Here is a 15834-nt window from a genome sequence, read left to right on the forward strand (position 1 = left end):
TTTCTGCTTAACATGACGAGTGACGACTTGTGGGACGTCGGTGTCACTGGCTGGCCAGCATTTATTGCCCATTCCTAGTTGCTGTTGAGAAGGTGGTACTGAACTATCTTCTTAAAATGCTACAGTCCATGTGCTACTAGCTGACCCACAATACTCATAGAAAGGGAATTCCAGAATTTTGACCGAGTGACAATGAAGGAACAGGACAGTGAAGGAAACGAGTGAGTGGCTTGGAAGTGAACTTGCATGTGGTGATGTTCCCATGTATCTGCTGCTTTTATCCCTGAGATGGAAGAGTTCATGGGTTTGGAAAGTGTTGACTTAGGATGTTTGGTGAATTTCTGCAGTACATCTTGTAGATAGTACATAGTGCTGCTGCTGAGAGTCAGCAGTGGCCGGAGTGAGTGTTTGTGGATGTGGTGCCAATCAAATAGGCAGCTCTGCCCTGGATGGCTTCAAGCTTCTTGAGCGCCGTTGGAGTTGTACTTATCCAGGCAAGTCGGGAATACTCCATCACAGTCCTGGCTTGTGCCTTGTAGATGCTGGGCAGATTTTAGGCAGTCAAGAAGTGAGTTACTCACCACAGTATTCCCAGCCTCTGTCCTGCTCTTATAGCTGCTGTGTTTAAATGATGAGTCCAACTGAGTTTTTCATGAATGGTAAACTAAGAATGTTGAACGCAGGGGATTCAGTGGTGGTAACACCATTAAATGTTAAGGGGTGGTGGTGAGATTGTCTTTTTTTGGGAGATGGTTATTGTCTGACATTTGTGTTGTGAGAACGTTACTTGCCACTTGTAAGCCCAAGTCTGATATTGAACAGAAATTGTTGCATCTGAACATAAACTGCTTTAGTATCTGAGGAGTCATGAATGGTGCTGAACATTGTGCAATCATCGGCGAACATCCCCACCTCTGACTTTATGATGGCCCCTGCACTGGCAAATGGAAATCAATTAAAAATCACTGAAGTGGTATTAACTTCCTTTTTTAGATTATTATACTCACTGTAAAAACCATGAAAAAAATTAAACTTTGTCAAGTGAAGTGTAAACATTTTTTTTAAAATAGTGACCTCACTCAACCTTTGCTGAATGTTGGTCTCTGACCCCTAGAATTAATTTGATATTCATGGGATGCCAATTTACTTAACTCCATCATAAAAGAATTTTAAGTAAGGAAGTTATTTTTTGGAAACTCTGTTTACGATATTTTAGCTTCCACCTTAATTCCATGTTTATGTCCCAATCTTTGAAAATCTGCAAACTTTTGAGAATAAAAATCTGTTTGTTACTTGCAGATTTCTTCTCTCCAAAGAATTTTTATTCTTGACATGTTCGACTGCTTAATGTGCCTGATGATGACTCTGGTTGTTAGACACCAGAGGTAACGCGGAGCTACCAGTGGAATGAAATGAATGTCAGGAAAGGGAAAATCCAGCTTGCTGGATCATTGTAGGCAACTTTCTTCAACACTAGCTGCAAGCACAGTCATTTTGCTACATACTGCGAAATCTGAGCAACTAACAAAGAAAGAGCTCAAAATGATTTTATTTAAAAGTCCTTCTCCATTCCTTCAATCTAGAATCTTAGAGATTATGCTGTTTAGCTTTCTAGAGTTCTAAATCCCCATTTGCTGCTTACCCGATGACATGCAAGTGCAGGAGAGATAGAATATAAAATGCACCCCAAGGCGTATGTTGAAGCTGCCTGGAATTTGTTTGTCTCTCAACAGAAAACTTGTGATTAATCCAAGCAGTGTGGAGATATTGTGATATTGGAATATGCAGCCAAAACTACTTGCTACAACTCTAATGCATGAAGGAAACAATTGCAATTATGTGGAATTGTATAAGCAGTCTAGTGCATTCCCAATCTGCCGGTGTTCACTTCTAGTGCTATGGTTTGGCAATTTTCCCTCTATCTCCAGTGAATAATGATAAGGTCAAACAAATAAAACTTTCCCTGAAATTACTATACCTCCTAATAGTATGATTCTTTTTCACTGTCACATTGATGTAACAGGAGTCACAGAAGAATGAATTGTGGTTTTGCCTAATGACGCCAACAGGCATGCAGATTGCACAATTAAGCTAGAACAAACTGGGTGGCCTACGGAATGAGCAGATGCACAGGAGGAGGCCTGAGGAGAATGAAGCAGACTTTGTTTCTCCATATATCTGTGGGATGAGCATGCAAACAATTTGCTAACAAATTGTTCAGATTGTAATCTTGTTGGTGGAACTCGTTTGGAACTCAAACCAGGTGAGACTGGATCAAAAATAACAACAAACTCAAGAAAGCACAATGACTTTTCTTTTTTGCTTGCCACTTGTTGCATTTCAGAGAGTGGTGTATACAATACGCTTCTTCATGAATTGATGTATGATAATTGTTGAAGATTGGGTCATTTTGAAGGACGTCTGAGAGTTAAAACCACATTTGTGTGATTCAACTCTCATATGGTCATATTGGGCAAGACCAGTACTAATAGAAGGCAAAGAGTTGGGATAAGGGATGCGCTTTCAGGATAGCAACCTGTAACTACTGCAGTGCCACAAAGATCAGTACGGTGCCACAATTATTTACAATAAATACTAATGACTTGGATGAGGAAAATGAACGTACTATAGCAATGTTTGTTGATGACATGAAAATATGGAGGACGACAAATCGTGAGGATGACACAAAGAGTCTGCAGAGGGAAAGAAACAAGCAAACTGAGGGGCAAAAACCTGGCAGAGGAATATAATTTGGAGAAATGTGAGTTTATACACTTTTGCAGGAAGAATAAAGGAGCAGAAAATTGTTTAAATGGTGAAAGGCTGCAGAAATAGAACAAAGCGATTTGGGAATCCTTGTCAATGAATCACAAGAAGCTAGTATCTAAGTTCAGCAGGTAATTAAAAAAGGAAAATGGAATGTTGGCCGTTATTTCAAAGGGAATAGAATCTAAAAGTAAGGAGGTCTTGCTAAAATTATACAAGGTACTAGTCGGGCCACAGAGAGAGCATTGTGAACTGCTTTTGGCACCTTATCATTAAATAGTACACTAGCATCGGAGGCAACCCAGAGAAGGGTCACTAGCTGATACCAGGTATGGACTGCCAGTCTTATGAGGACAGTATGAATAGGTTGAACCTGTGATCATTGGAATATAGAGCAATGAGAGGCAACATTGTTGAAATTTACAAGATTGTTAGAGGACTTGACAGGTGAAGGTTGTTTTCCATTATGAGACAGTAGTAGGACCAAAGGGTACAATCTCAGAATAACCTCACATGTTTAAGTCATAGATGGGGAGAAATTTCCCATCTCACTGAAGCAGTTGGGTTGTGAAGTATATTCAAGGCTGGGATCGACAGATTTTTAATCAGGAAGGGACTCGAGGCTTATGGGGAAAGGCAGGGAAAGTGGAACTGAGGATTATCAGATCAGCCATGATCTCATTGAATGATGGAGCTGACCCAATAGACTGACTGGCCTACTTCTGCCCCAGTGCTTTATAAACTTAGGCTTTCTTTCCCTTAAGGACATTAATTAGTTTCATGGTCACTTTTATATTTGTTTAAACTGAGCTCACATTCTTATACTGCCATTGTGACTTCAAATGTACATTTTGTTGATTATTATGCACACTTGTGAATTACTGAACCACTGACATAATCACTGCACTATTCTACCCAATGTTGAAAAAATGTACAATTGAGATAAAATGTATTGCAAAATCTTGAAGCATGGAAGAGAAAGTCACACATGTTTAGTAAGGTGCTGATACCAGTGATGGAATGGAATAACAGGAAGGGACTGCAATGAGCCAGAGGAGTGGAAGCTGGACCCTACAATTTCTAACAGTGATACATGACAAGAATAACTCAACAGACAGCATCATATAGAGAACAGTGAATACATGGGGAATAATTTCAAGGCAGCTATCTGACTGAGCGATACAACCAATGTCAAAAATCATAAAAGCAGAGCTTATTGTTTTATAACAGTCATCTGAACCCTAAACCGAGATTGTTATCTTGGAATAATTCCATGTCCATTCATTTTTCGTACACTGCGGAGCTCCTGGTGTGATTTTCTTTGACAGAGATTGTTTTGGAAGTGCTAGTTGGCTCCAGGATACACAGCTGACCAGTACATTCCATACAATTGTTGCTAATTAAAGTAACACTGGAAGATAAATGGATCGATATCTACATGAGAAAAGAATCCACCAGTTAGTACAAAACATACTGCAGTCATTTTTTACCTTTAGATTTAAGCATCAAACAATTCTCATTGTTTCACATAAGTCTAGTTACAAATTTAACATAACAGTTGAATGGAAAACTCGCTCTATACTGTCCCAGTGCCAGAAGAACATCCCGCGCTACATAAGCATGGCATTTTCATTTTTTTGATGCAGCAATTGCTAAGTCATTCCAGCTGAGATTGACTAACATGTGCTTAATAACACAACGTGAAGTATCAGTCTTGGTTCAGTGATCATGCTTTTGCTTCTGAATAGCAAAGCTTTGGGTTCAAGTCCCATTCGAGCTATTTGAGTGCACAATTTACTGTCAGATTTGCTGATTTTCAGAAACAACATTAAAGTGAGGGCCTGTTTGCCTATTCATGTGGTTGTAAAAGATCACATGGCAATGTTTGAGCTATCCTGGTCAACATTAATGCCTCACCTGATCAAACTAACACAGATAATCTGGTCATTACTTCACTACTATTTGTGAGACAGCTGTGTGCAAATTCCCATAAATTAAAATTGTGATTATGCTTCAAAAACTACTTTAGCAGCAGGAAATTGCTTTAGGATATCCTGAAGTACTGAAAGGTGCTCTATAAATGCTAGTACATTATTTCCTTCTATCAGATGAGAATGTGCAGTATCTGAATTCCTATCATCTCTCAACGTTCACCATTGTGACACGACTTGTTTCCATCACAAACTCAATCTATCTGTATAAACCCTTCTCCATATTTTTTGTCATTTCCTAATTGATATAATAGTTATATCGATTTCACATTTCTATATCTGAAGTACCTTACTTGGGTTTTAATGTTTAATCCACTTACTCATTTCCTCCAGGAAAGCCCACATGGAAGTTCTGTTTTTCTCTCTAATGAGATTTCAATTGTCATTTTTATGATTGATCAGGTATCTACTGAAAGTCATTTTCTTAGCCATTTCTTCCTCAAAACAATCTCTGCTCTGTCATGTTCCACATGAATTTGTACAGAAATTCCACCCTCATATTTTGGATCCACCTTTGATTACAGGAATCTCCTGGAGCCCTTCATCTGCACAATGGACATTTTCTTCCATCTTCTAAATATTTGTTCCACCTGGATCCCTCAGTTGGTCTCTGATCCTCTTCAGGTTCCTTCATTAAGTACTGTTGGTGGGATGTCAGTCTTCTTTCCTCTCACTCAAACTTGCCTTCCTCTGAACTCACAACATCCTATTGTCTCAAATCCAATCTTAACATTGGTATTTGACCTGCTGACAAAGATGGCGCTGGGGTCACTTGGTAAGCCATCTTCCATCTTGCAGAGGCTGTATCTAGTTCTGGGATATGATGCCAGGCAGATGTTCGAGCTGGCAATGGGGAACATTTTAGTGACAGCGACCACGGCACAGTCCGTTTTAACTTTGTTATGGAAAAGAAATGCTATGGTCTGCAAGAAACTGTTTTGGATTGGAGAAAAGGGAGATTCAATGAAAGTAAGACAAGATCTATCCAAAGTGGACTGGGAACAGTACTGTTGGATAAATCTACAGCTAACAGTAGTGGGTGTTCGAAATGGAATTGAACAGAGTACAGGCCCAACGTATTCTTTTTAGGGCAAAGTGTAGGAACATCAAGCCCAGGGAACACTGGAGTTCTGGGAATAGTCAGGACTGAATAAAAAGGAAAAGAAAGGTTTTTAATGAACAGAGCAAATCAAGAATGCCCTAGTGAAGAGCAGAAAGTGCAGGGAAGAACATATGACAGCAATTAGGAGAACAAAGAGGGGAATGTGAAAGTCCTAGTGGGTAAGATTTGGGGGAATCCCAGCATATTCTATGAGTACATCAAGGGGAAGAGAATAATCAGGGTAACAGTGGGGCCCACCGGGGATGGGCCTCTATGCATGAAGCCAGAGTACGTTAGTAGGGTGTTAGATGGGTACTCTACATAGAGTCATAGAGCTGTACAGCATGGAAATAGGCCTTTTAGTCCAACTCGTCCATGCCAACTAGATATCCTAAATTAATCTGGTCCCATTTCCAGCATTTAGCCCATATCTCTTTAAATCCTTCTTGATCAGATATCCATCCAGATGCCTTTTAAATGCTGTAATTGCACCAGCCTCGAACACTTCCTCTGGCAGCTCATTCCATTCACACCATTGTCTGCATGAAAAAGTTGCTACGTAGGTCCCTTTGAAATCTTTGCCCTCTCACCCTAAACCTAAGCCTCTAGTTTTGGACTCCTCCACCCTGGGGTAAAGACCTTGTCTATTTAACCAATCCATGTCCCTCATGATTTTGCAAACCTCTGTAAGGCACAACCTCCAACACTCCAGGGAAAATAGCCCCAGCCTATTCAGCCTCTCCATATAACTCAAGCCCTCCAAACCTGGCAAAATCCTTGTGAATCTTTTCTGAATCCTTTCTAGCTTCAGAATATCCTTCCTGTAGCAAAGAGACCAGAACTGCACACAATATTCTAGAAGTGGCCTAACCATTGTCCTGCACAGCCACAACATGACCTCCCAATTCCTGTACTCAATTCACTGACTAATAAAGGCAAGCATACCAAATGCCTCTTTCACTATCCTTTCTACCTGGGACTCTACTTTCAAGGAACTATGAGCCTGCATCCCAAATTCTCTTTGTTCAGCAATACTCAGCCAGGACCTTATCATTAAGTGTATAAGTTCAGCCCTGATATGCCTTTCTAAAATGCAACACCTCATATTTATTTAAATTAAACTCCATCTTCCACTCCTCAGCCCATTGGCCCATCAGATCAAGATTCTGTTGCACTCTGAGGTGACCTTCTTTGCTATCCACTATAACTCCAAGTTTAGTGTTATCTGCAAACTTACTAACCATATCTTCACATCCAAATCATTTATATAAATGATGAAAAGCAGTGGAGCCAGCACTGATCTTTGTGGCACACTGCTGGTCACAGGCCTCCAGTCTGAAAAACAACCCTCCACCATCACCCTCTGTCTTCTACCTTTGACCCAGTTCTGTGTCCACATGGATAACTCTCCCTGTATTCCATGTGACCTAACCTTGCAAACCAGTCTACCAGGAGGAGCCTTGTCAAATGCCTTACTGAAGTCCATATAGATAACATCTACTGCTTTGGCCTCATCAATCCTCTTCGTCACTTCAGCAAAAAAAAACTCAATCCAGTTAGTGAGACACAATTTCCCATGCATAAAGCTATGCTGACTATCCCTAATCAGTCTTTGCCTTTCCACATACATGTTTATCCTGCCCCTCAGGAGTCCCTCCAACAACTTGCCCACAACCAATGTCAGACTCACTGGTTTATAGTTCCCTGGATTTTCCTTACCACCTTTCCTAAATACTGGCACCCACATTAGCCGATCATAAGTCTTCCAGCACCTCTCCTGTGACTTTCGATGATATAAATATCTCAGCAAGGGACACAGCAATCACTTCCCTAGTTTCTCACAGAGTTCAAGGGTACACCTGATCAGGTACCAGGGATTTATCTATCTTTATGCTTTTTAAGACATCCTGCACTTCCTCCTCTGTAATATGGACATTTCTCTAGATGTCAATAATTATTTCCGCACATTCTCTTTCTTCCATATCCTTCTCCACAGTAAACACTGATGCAAAATGTCCGGATTCACTTTGAAGAAGGAGAATATAGGTACAGAATTTGGGAGCAAGGACTGTGAGATTCTTGAACAATTTGACACAGGGATTGAGGAGGTATTAGAGCTTTGGATGGGCTTAAAAGCAAACAAATCCACTGATCCAGATGTTTTGTATCCCAGGCTGCTGTAGGAGATGAAGGAGGAAGTTACAGGGGTCCTGATCCAATTTTTTTTATTCTCTCTGGCCACAGCAGAGGTACCCAAAGACTGGAGGACAGCTACTGTGGTTCCACATTTTGAGAGTGATGGTAGAAGAAAACAGGGAATTACAAAGCAGAGAGTCTCACATCAGTAGTAGGAAAACTATTGGAGATAATTCTGAAGAAGAGAATTAGCTTCCACTTGTAGAGTTAAGGTTTGATCAGGGAAAGCCTGCATGGCTTTGTTAGAGGGAGATCATGTCCAACAAATTTGAATTTTGTTGCATTATTAATAACTGGGAAGCCAGGGACCAGATTGCCAAGCCTTTGGCATTGATCTTTAACTCGTCTTTGTCTACAGGAATAGTGCCAGACGACTGGAGGATAGCAAATGTGGTTCCCCTGTTCAAGAAGGGGAGTAGAGACAACCCTGGTAATTATAGACCAGTAATCCTTACCTCAGTTGTTGGTAAAGTGTTGGAAAAGGTTTTAAGAGACAGGATTTATAATCATCTAGAAAAGAATAAATTGATTAGGGATAGTCAGCACGGTTTTCTGAAGGGAAGGTCGTGCCTCACAAACCTTATTGAGTTCTTTGAGAAGGTGACCAAACAGGTAGATAAGAGTAAACCGGTTGATGTGGTGTATATGAATTTTAGCATGGCGTTCGATAAGGTTCCCCACAGTAGGCTATTGTACAAAATGCGGAGGAATGGGATTGTGGGAGATATAGCAGTTTGGATTGGAAATTGGCTTGCTGAAAGAAGACAGAGGCTTGTAGTTGATGGGAAATGTTCATCCTGGAGACCAGTTACTAGTGGTGTACCGCAAGGGTCGGTGTTGGGTCCACTGCTGTTTGTCATTTTTATAAATGACCTGGATGAGGGCGTTGAAGGATGGGTTGGTAAATTTGCAGACAACACTAAAGTCGGTGGAGTTGTGGATAGTGATGAAGGATGCTGTAGGTTGCAGAGAGACATAGACAAGTTGCAGAGCTGGGCTGGGTGGCAAATGGAGTTTAATGCAGACAAGTGTGAGGAGATGCACTTTGGGAGGAGTAACCGGAAGGCAAAGTACTGGGCTAATGGTAAGATGCTTAGTAGTGTAGATGAGCAGAGAGATCTCAGTGTCCATGTACACAGATCCTTGAAAGTTGCCACCCAGGTTGACAGAGCTGTTAAGAAGGCATACAGTGTTTTGGCTTTTATTAATAGAGGGTTCGAGTTCTGGAACCAAGAGGTTATGCTACAGCTGTACAAAACTCTGGTGCGGCCGCACTTGGAGTATTGCATACAGTTCTGGTCACCGCGTTATAAGAAGGATGTGGAAGCTTTGGAAAGGGTGCAGAGGAGATTTACTAGGATGTTGCCTGGTCTGGAGGGAAGGTCTTACGAGTAAAGGCTGAGGGACTTGAGGCTGTTGTCGTTAGAGAGAAGAAGGTTGAGAGGTGACTTAATTGAGACATATAAAATAATCAGAGGGTTAGATAGGGTGGATAGGGAGAGCCTTTTTCCTAGGATGGTGACGGCGAGCACGAGGGGGCATAGCTTTAAATTGAGGGGTGAAAGATATAGGACAGATGTCAGAGGTAGTTTCTTTACTCAGAGTGTAGTAAGGGAGTGGAACGCTTTGCCCGCAACAGTAGTAGGTTCGCCAACTTTAAGTATATTTAAGCCATCATTGGATAAGCATATGGACATACATGGAATGGTGTAGGTTAGATGGGCCTCAGATCAGTATGACAGGTCAGCACAACATCGAGGGCCGAAGGGCCTGTACTGTGCTGTAATGTTCTATGTTCAAACTCTAATCCTACAATACTCAAACACACATTACTTACTTGCATAGTCATGTACCAAAGTGAGTTACTGGCAGCTTATTTGACATTGTACAGCATTGTAGCTCAGTCCAGGGCAGTTCTGGAGCAATATCCATTCAAAGTTGTTTTTGTGTCTAATGAACAGGATGAGGAGATATAGTTCTCTAGCCTGTCTTCCCTGACTAACGCAGATACAGAAACAATTATGTCACTGTGTTAGTAATCCAAAGCCCTGGATTAGTGATTAGGAAACATGGTTTCCCATCATAGAGACTGGTGCAATATAAAGTCAATAAAGTAAACGAATGTAAGGGGAAAAGAAAATTCATGCCAGTAATGTTGTAATGGTGAACCAGATGTCTTTTGTGAAGGAAATCCAAGAATACGTTGTTATCTTTGTGTTTCTTTGTTTATATGGCCTTAGGCCTCCGGAATGTGGTCACAAAAAAGCGACATCACTTTCTTGCAGAAAATTGAAAGCGGGTGATACATGTAGCACTTGCGATGCTGACATCACACAAATGAATTATTTGTAAAAAGCTTGCAGCAATAACACACCAAAAAACAAACCTGGCAAAGATTCAGACATTTCTGGACCAATGGCATGGTGGCATAGCAGGTAGTTGTTTTCACCATCAGTTAACAGAGACACATCTTTTTCTTTGCGGGTTTTATGAATAGGAAGAGTTTGGAGGGATGTGGGCTAAATGCTGGCAAATGGGACTAGGTCAGATTGGGATTTCTGGTCAGCGCAGACGAGTTGGACCAAAGGGTCTGTGTCCGTGCTGCATGACTCTATGACTGTATTGTTCAAGGAGGTGGCCAGGCGTATAGCTGAGGACAGTGCAGTTGATGTACCTTAAATGGATTTTAGCAAAGTCTTTAACAAGGTCCCACATGGGAGACTAATAAAGAAGAGAACATCACGTGGGATCCAGAGTAACTTGGTAAGTTAGATACAAAAGTGACAGAAGATGGTGATAGAAGGCTGTTTGTGCGTCTAGAGACTAGTGTCTAGTAACTTACCACAAGGATCAATGCTGGGTCACTTATTGTTTATGATAGTAATAAATGACAGAGAAGAAATGTGGGGGGTGGAGAATGATGAGTAAATGTGTGGAATAAATAAAGATTGGTCAGGTGATTGACAGTGAGAAAGAAGATCTTAGGTTACAGGAGGATATAGACAGATTGCTCAGATGGCCAGATCAGTAACAGTTGGAACTAAACAGTGCTAAGTGTGAGGTGATGAATTTTAGAAGAAGTAACAAGACAAGGGAGTAATCAATGAATGGCAGGGCACTAAGAAGCACAGAGGAACAGAATGGGCTTGAGGTGCTTAACTTCAGATCCCTGAAGGCAGTTAAGGAGGATAGTTAAGATGGCATGCAGGACACTTGCCATTATCAACGTGGCATATGTTGTAAGAATAAGGTAGTTACATCTCTGTTTAGGCCACAGCTGGAGTACTAGGTACAATTCTGGTCATCACACTATAGAAAGGATAGGATTGCACTGGAGGGGGTGCAGAGGCAACTCATGAGGATGCTGCCTGAAATGGAGCTGTTAAGCGATGAAGAGATGTTGGATAGGCTTTGGTTATTTTCCTTGGCGCAGAGAAGGCTGAGAAGGGATTTGATAGATGCGTACAAGATTACAACAGGCTTGCACAGGGTGGATTAGAAGTAGCTGTTCCATCTAGTTGAAAAGCCAATAAGAAAAGGGTATAAATTTAAGGAGAAAGGCAGACGTTTGATAGGGGATTTGAGGGTTTTACTCTGAGGATAGCATAGTAGGAACTGCCGATGCTGGAGAATCTGAGATAACACGGTGTGAAGCAGGATGAACGCAGCAGGCCAAGCAGCATCAGAGGAGCAGGAAAGTTGACTTTTCAGGTCGACACCCGAAACACCAACTTTCCTGCTCCTCTGATGCTGCTTGGCCTGCTGTGTTCATCCTGCTTCATATGAGAGGCTAGTTGAGTTGGAAAATCTCACAACCTTTAAAAAGTTCTTGGATGAGCAATATCATAATATCCAAAGTTATGGGACAAATGTCCAAACGTGTAGATTTAGAATAATTAAATTTTTTATTATCTGTCAGCAATGGGACCAGGAAATGGGCTGATAAATCAAATACTCCAGATTCACATTATGTCCACATAATCAATGTAAAATCACATTCTAGGTAAAAGAAACATCATGCAGGGGGAATCCACATAACTGTTATACTTTATTTACAACATAAATCACTTAAACAATAACGCAACTTTACTTTAAGTAAAATTTACTGGCAGAAAGCCTTCTCACTTGTGTGCTTGACTGACTACTCTGATATCACGGTAGATTGCGTTTTTTGAGAAGAAATTGACTCAAAATTGAATCAACTGTTGATGTTTCATTTGGCCAATTGATTGACTGACAAGGATATTTACATTGAGGTAAATAAACTAAAAACTATAATAATTAGGCAGAGTAATACAGTAAACTTTGTGGTATTTGAGATATATACTTTTCGTGGGTTTATCAAGGTTGATAAGGTGCCAGTCGAAACAATGTTTGCTGTAATTTTATGTTGTTCAAACTCAATGGGCTGAAAGGTATCTTTTGTACAGTATGATTCTACGATTCTAAACTAGAAATGGACAACGCACATGAAAAGATAGTGTAATAACCACATTTATTACACTTAATCTCGTGGAAAACATCAATGTCATCAATCTGAATTTTTTTTGCAAGACTTCAAATTATCTGTTGTCAGAAAATTAGTGATTGTCGATTGTCAGCTAAGGTTAACAAGATGGCAAGTATGTCCTGTGAATTCTGAAAACCATGTACCCACAGAAATGGGAAGCCGCATTGAAATTTTAAAATGTCAAACTTTGAGCATAGAATGGTTCATTAATTCCATGTGCAGCATTAATTGTAGAAACTGTCAGACCAGCAATTGTCAGTATACCAGCATGCTGTGACCTTGCACAAGCCACAAACAATGGAATTAGTCAAATATCGGTGACGCAACAGGAACTGCAGCAAGCTGTTCAAGAAAGCCTTGCAAAACTAAATAGCAAAGAAAAAATGATCGCTACACTTTCGGCTGAATTAGCAAAGCTAAAACTCAACTCTCTGCTGTGAATGGAAAAATGTAAGTTCGTGAGGAAAGGGCTAAACTAAGATGAGTTCAATATCTCTGAGATGATGAAGTCTTTAGGAGGTATCTCTGCTCAGCTCACAAAGATAAATGAGGAGCTTAAAGAGAAAGCAAGGAAGCAGGGTTTCATCAATCCAAGGAAATGATTGTCCGTTTTTCTGGAAATCTGGAGCAACCCACATGTAGAACAGGTTGACCAGGCAGCAGGTGCAGCTACAGAAACACTGTACAGTAGCAATGGTGGAGGACATGGCAGACCCGCAAAACAAAAACAGGTGGAGATGCACAGTGCACACAATAAGGAACTGCAGATCCTTCATGAGATCGTACTTTCAGAAACAAATGTTATCAAATCATGCTTGAGTGAAAGAACTCAACTAAGGCTTGGACAATACCAAACAGCCACTGAAGCAACAAGTGGAAGTGTTCCAGGCTTCAAAGAAAATAAAAAGAGAAGTAAAAGTTGAACAGGCTGGACAGTTAGTAGAGCAGATTTAGAGCAATACTAGACTAAAAAAAGCTTCACACTTTGATCTTAAATTACAAAACAGTAAAGACACGAATTTTTAAGCCACTCAAAACAGCTTGAGGAACAAGATCAACTCACATGGGTCAAGAAGTGGCTGTAGCGTATCAGGGCCAGCAAATTCTAAACTAAGCCACTGCAGTTCACAAAACAACATCTCCACAACATCTTTAGACAATATCGCCATCACGAGATTTGTGATGTATCAGTAAATCACCTGTGCATTACAAAGACTTACATCACTTGTTATTGTAAATAAACGGTATTTCAGAAAGCAGTAAAATATTGCATGAGCACCTTGAAGAGGGTTTGCATTTAAAGGACTCCTTGTGCGACCTATATACAATACTGCAACTCTGTCTACTAATTCATCTGCAGTGGGTTAGCAAGTTACAAACACAGAAATTATTTAGAGATAGTAGGAACTGCCAATGCTGGAGTCTGAGATGAGTCAGAGTATGGAGCTGGATGAACACAGCAGGCCAGGCAGCATCAGAGGAGCAGGAAGGCTGGCGCATCTCCAGAAATTAGTTAGTTGCTGTATTGTTTGCTTCATACATTATAATGCGTTTTAAAGTTTTTAATAACTAACCCAAGGAGGGGTGATTAATCCCTGTCAAGCGATAGATTGTTAAAACAACATAAAATGATACAATGGACACTAGTGGAAAACATTGTGCTGATGGGGCCTATCATGCTTGAATAGCCGGCTCTATGTGGAAACGTCTCCTTTCTTATTTCAATGTATTGGGCTAATGCCTTCAGTCCTCCGTTGAAAATCTTGGAAGCACTCTCTCCAGCTCGGTGCTTTCCATTTTCTGAGCTTCTGTTTCGATACACGTCTTGCAGCAGCTCTGTACAATGAATGTAACTCTCCTTTAAGAAGGACAGGCTGTCCTTAAGAGGAGCAAAGCGAAAGCAGTACAACATACATGTGCAGGGCCTCCCATTGCATGAGCAGCAAGTCAGCAATTTACTTTACTGGGCTGGATGCTGAAATAAATTCGATGAGAATGTGGCGTGATGTTTACGTACTGCCTGTATCAACAAGAACGGGTATGGGGTGATGACATATCTTCAACCTTGCACCCACAAATGTGCCATGTCAAATTCGTCACCTGTGGTTTTATCCGCTGTTTTTCTCAAACAGAAAATATGTACTTTCATGGATGTAGTATTTAAAGATGTTAGTAGCGTTTGTTGAGCCTGTGCTGAAAATTCAATGTAGCTTTCAGATTAATCAAGAAAAGAACTCAACAATTTCAGAGTCCCACTGCAGCTGGCACGTAGCACCTGGGGCTTTGCTTATTAAATAACTCAGTGTCTGATAAATTCTGCATGCAGTTTATCGCAGTCATGTGGACAGAGGCTTCAAGATGTTACAGCTGTGCTGCATGTTAGTGTGCTGAGTGTTTTGAAACGCCCAGTTCAGCAAAGCACATTCTAATTCAAGTCCTTCCATCATCGACATGTTTCTGCACTCTTTGAAATGGTCCTTGGAGGCAGATAAAATGGAAATAAAAACAGACTGTGACTTGCCAGCAATAATTCTGGAAACTCAAACTTCACTGAAGCATTGGCTGTGACAGCACATTATTTCATTTACTGAAGATGTAAAAAACATCCACTACAAATGCACAAAAGCCATTTATTTGGACACTGTCACTTGCTTACCTTAATTTTTGTTGACAGTCTGAAACAATTGCATCACTAGCTTCCCAGCTAATTCCTGAAAGTAATAAATGTTGTTATTCCATTCCTTTTTGCAAAGATGTACCAACACACAAGCTATTCCTCTTCTCAAGATTTAAAACACAGATTAATATAAATAAGATCACCACAAAAATATCAGCATATGTTCCTCACTTTGGAGCCGTTTTCACACCCTGTTTCAGGAACAGGCGTATCAAGCATATGTGACTTGGTTTTTAAAAGTCCTTTTAGCTACAGATTATATCCTTGACCGATCTTTCTAACCTAACCTATTAATTAGTAGTAAAAAATGTACTGTTGAATCTTCAGAAGTTAATTTCCTGGGTCAATCTTACAGATTCTGGCAATGTTTGCAAACTGATGGGCATCAAGTTGTCAGTAAGTCGCAATTTCTTTGACCCTGCTCCTATCAGCTAACTGATCCACTCGGAGATAACAAATTATTGCTGTGACCATGACTTCAGAGCTGTGGTGCTTTTGAAGGCATGACACAAAGTGATAAAAATATTTATTTGGGATGTAGATGAACAATGAAGAGTCAAATGACTAAATGAGTGATAAGACTTTCATGAGA

At 40.5% G+C, this 15834-nt stretch overlaps 1 long non-coding RNA gene across 2 annotated transcripts; it reads right to left on the bottom strand.

The window, feature by feature from the left end:
* Positions 1–1248: 1248 nt before the first annotated feature.
* Positions 1249–15449, bottom strand: LOC125454330 (uncharacterized). 2 transcript variants are annotated; one of them, XR_007247965.2, is made up of 3 exons: positions 15414–15449; positions 15222–15276; positions 1249–4200 (listed from the first exon to the last, which is right to left on the bottom strand). It is a non-coding gene; the product is annotated as an uncharacterized LOC125454330 (long non-coding RNA). The 2 variants fall into 2 exon arrangements; XR_009445988.1 differs by having other exon boundaries at positions 15386–15440.
* Between the last annotated feature and the right edge of the window lie 385 nt (positions 15450–15834).

The sequence above is a fragment of the Stegostoma tigrinum genome, chromosome 7 (genome assembly GCF_030684315.1).
Source record: "Stegostoma tigrinum isolate sSteTig4 chromosome 7, sSteTig4.hap1, whole genome shotgun sequence".
Taxonomy (NCBI): domain Eukaryota; kingdom Metazoa; phylum Chordata; class Chondrichthyes; order Orectolobiformes; family Stegostomatidae; genus Stegostoma; species Stegostoma tigrinum.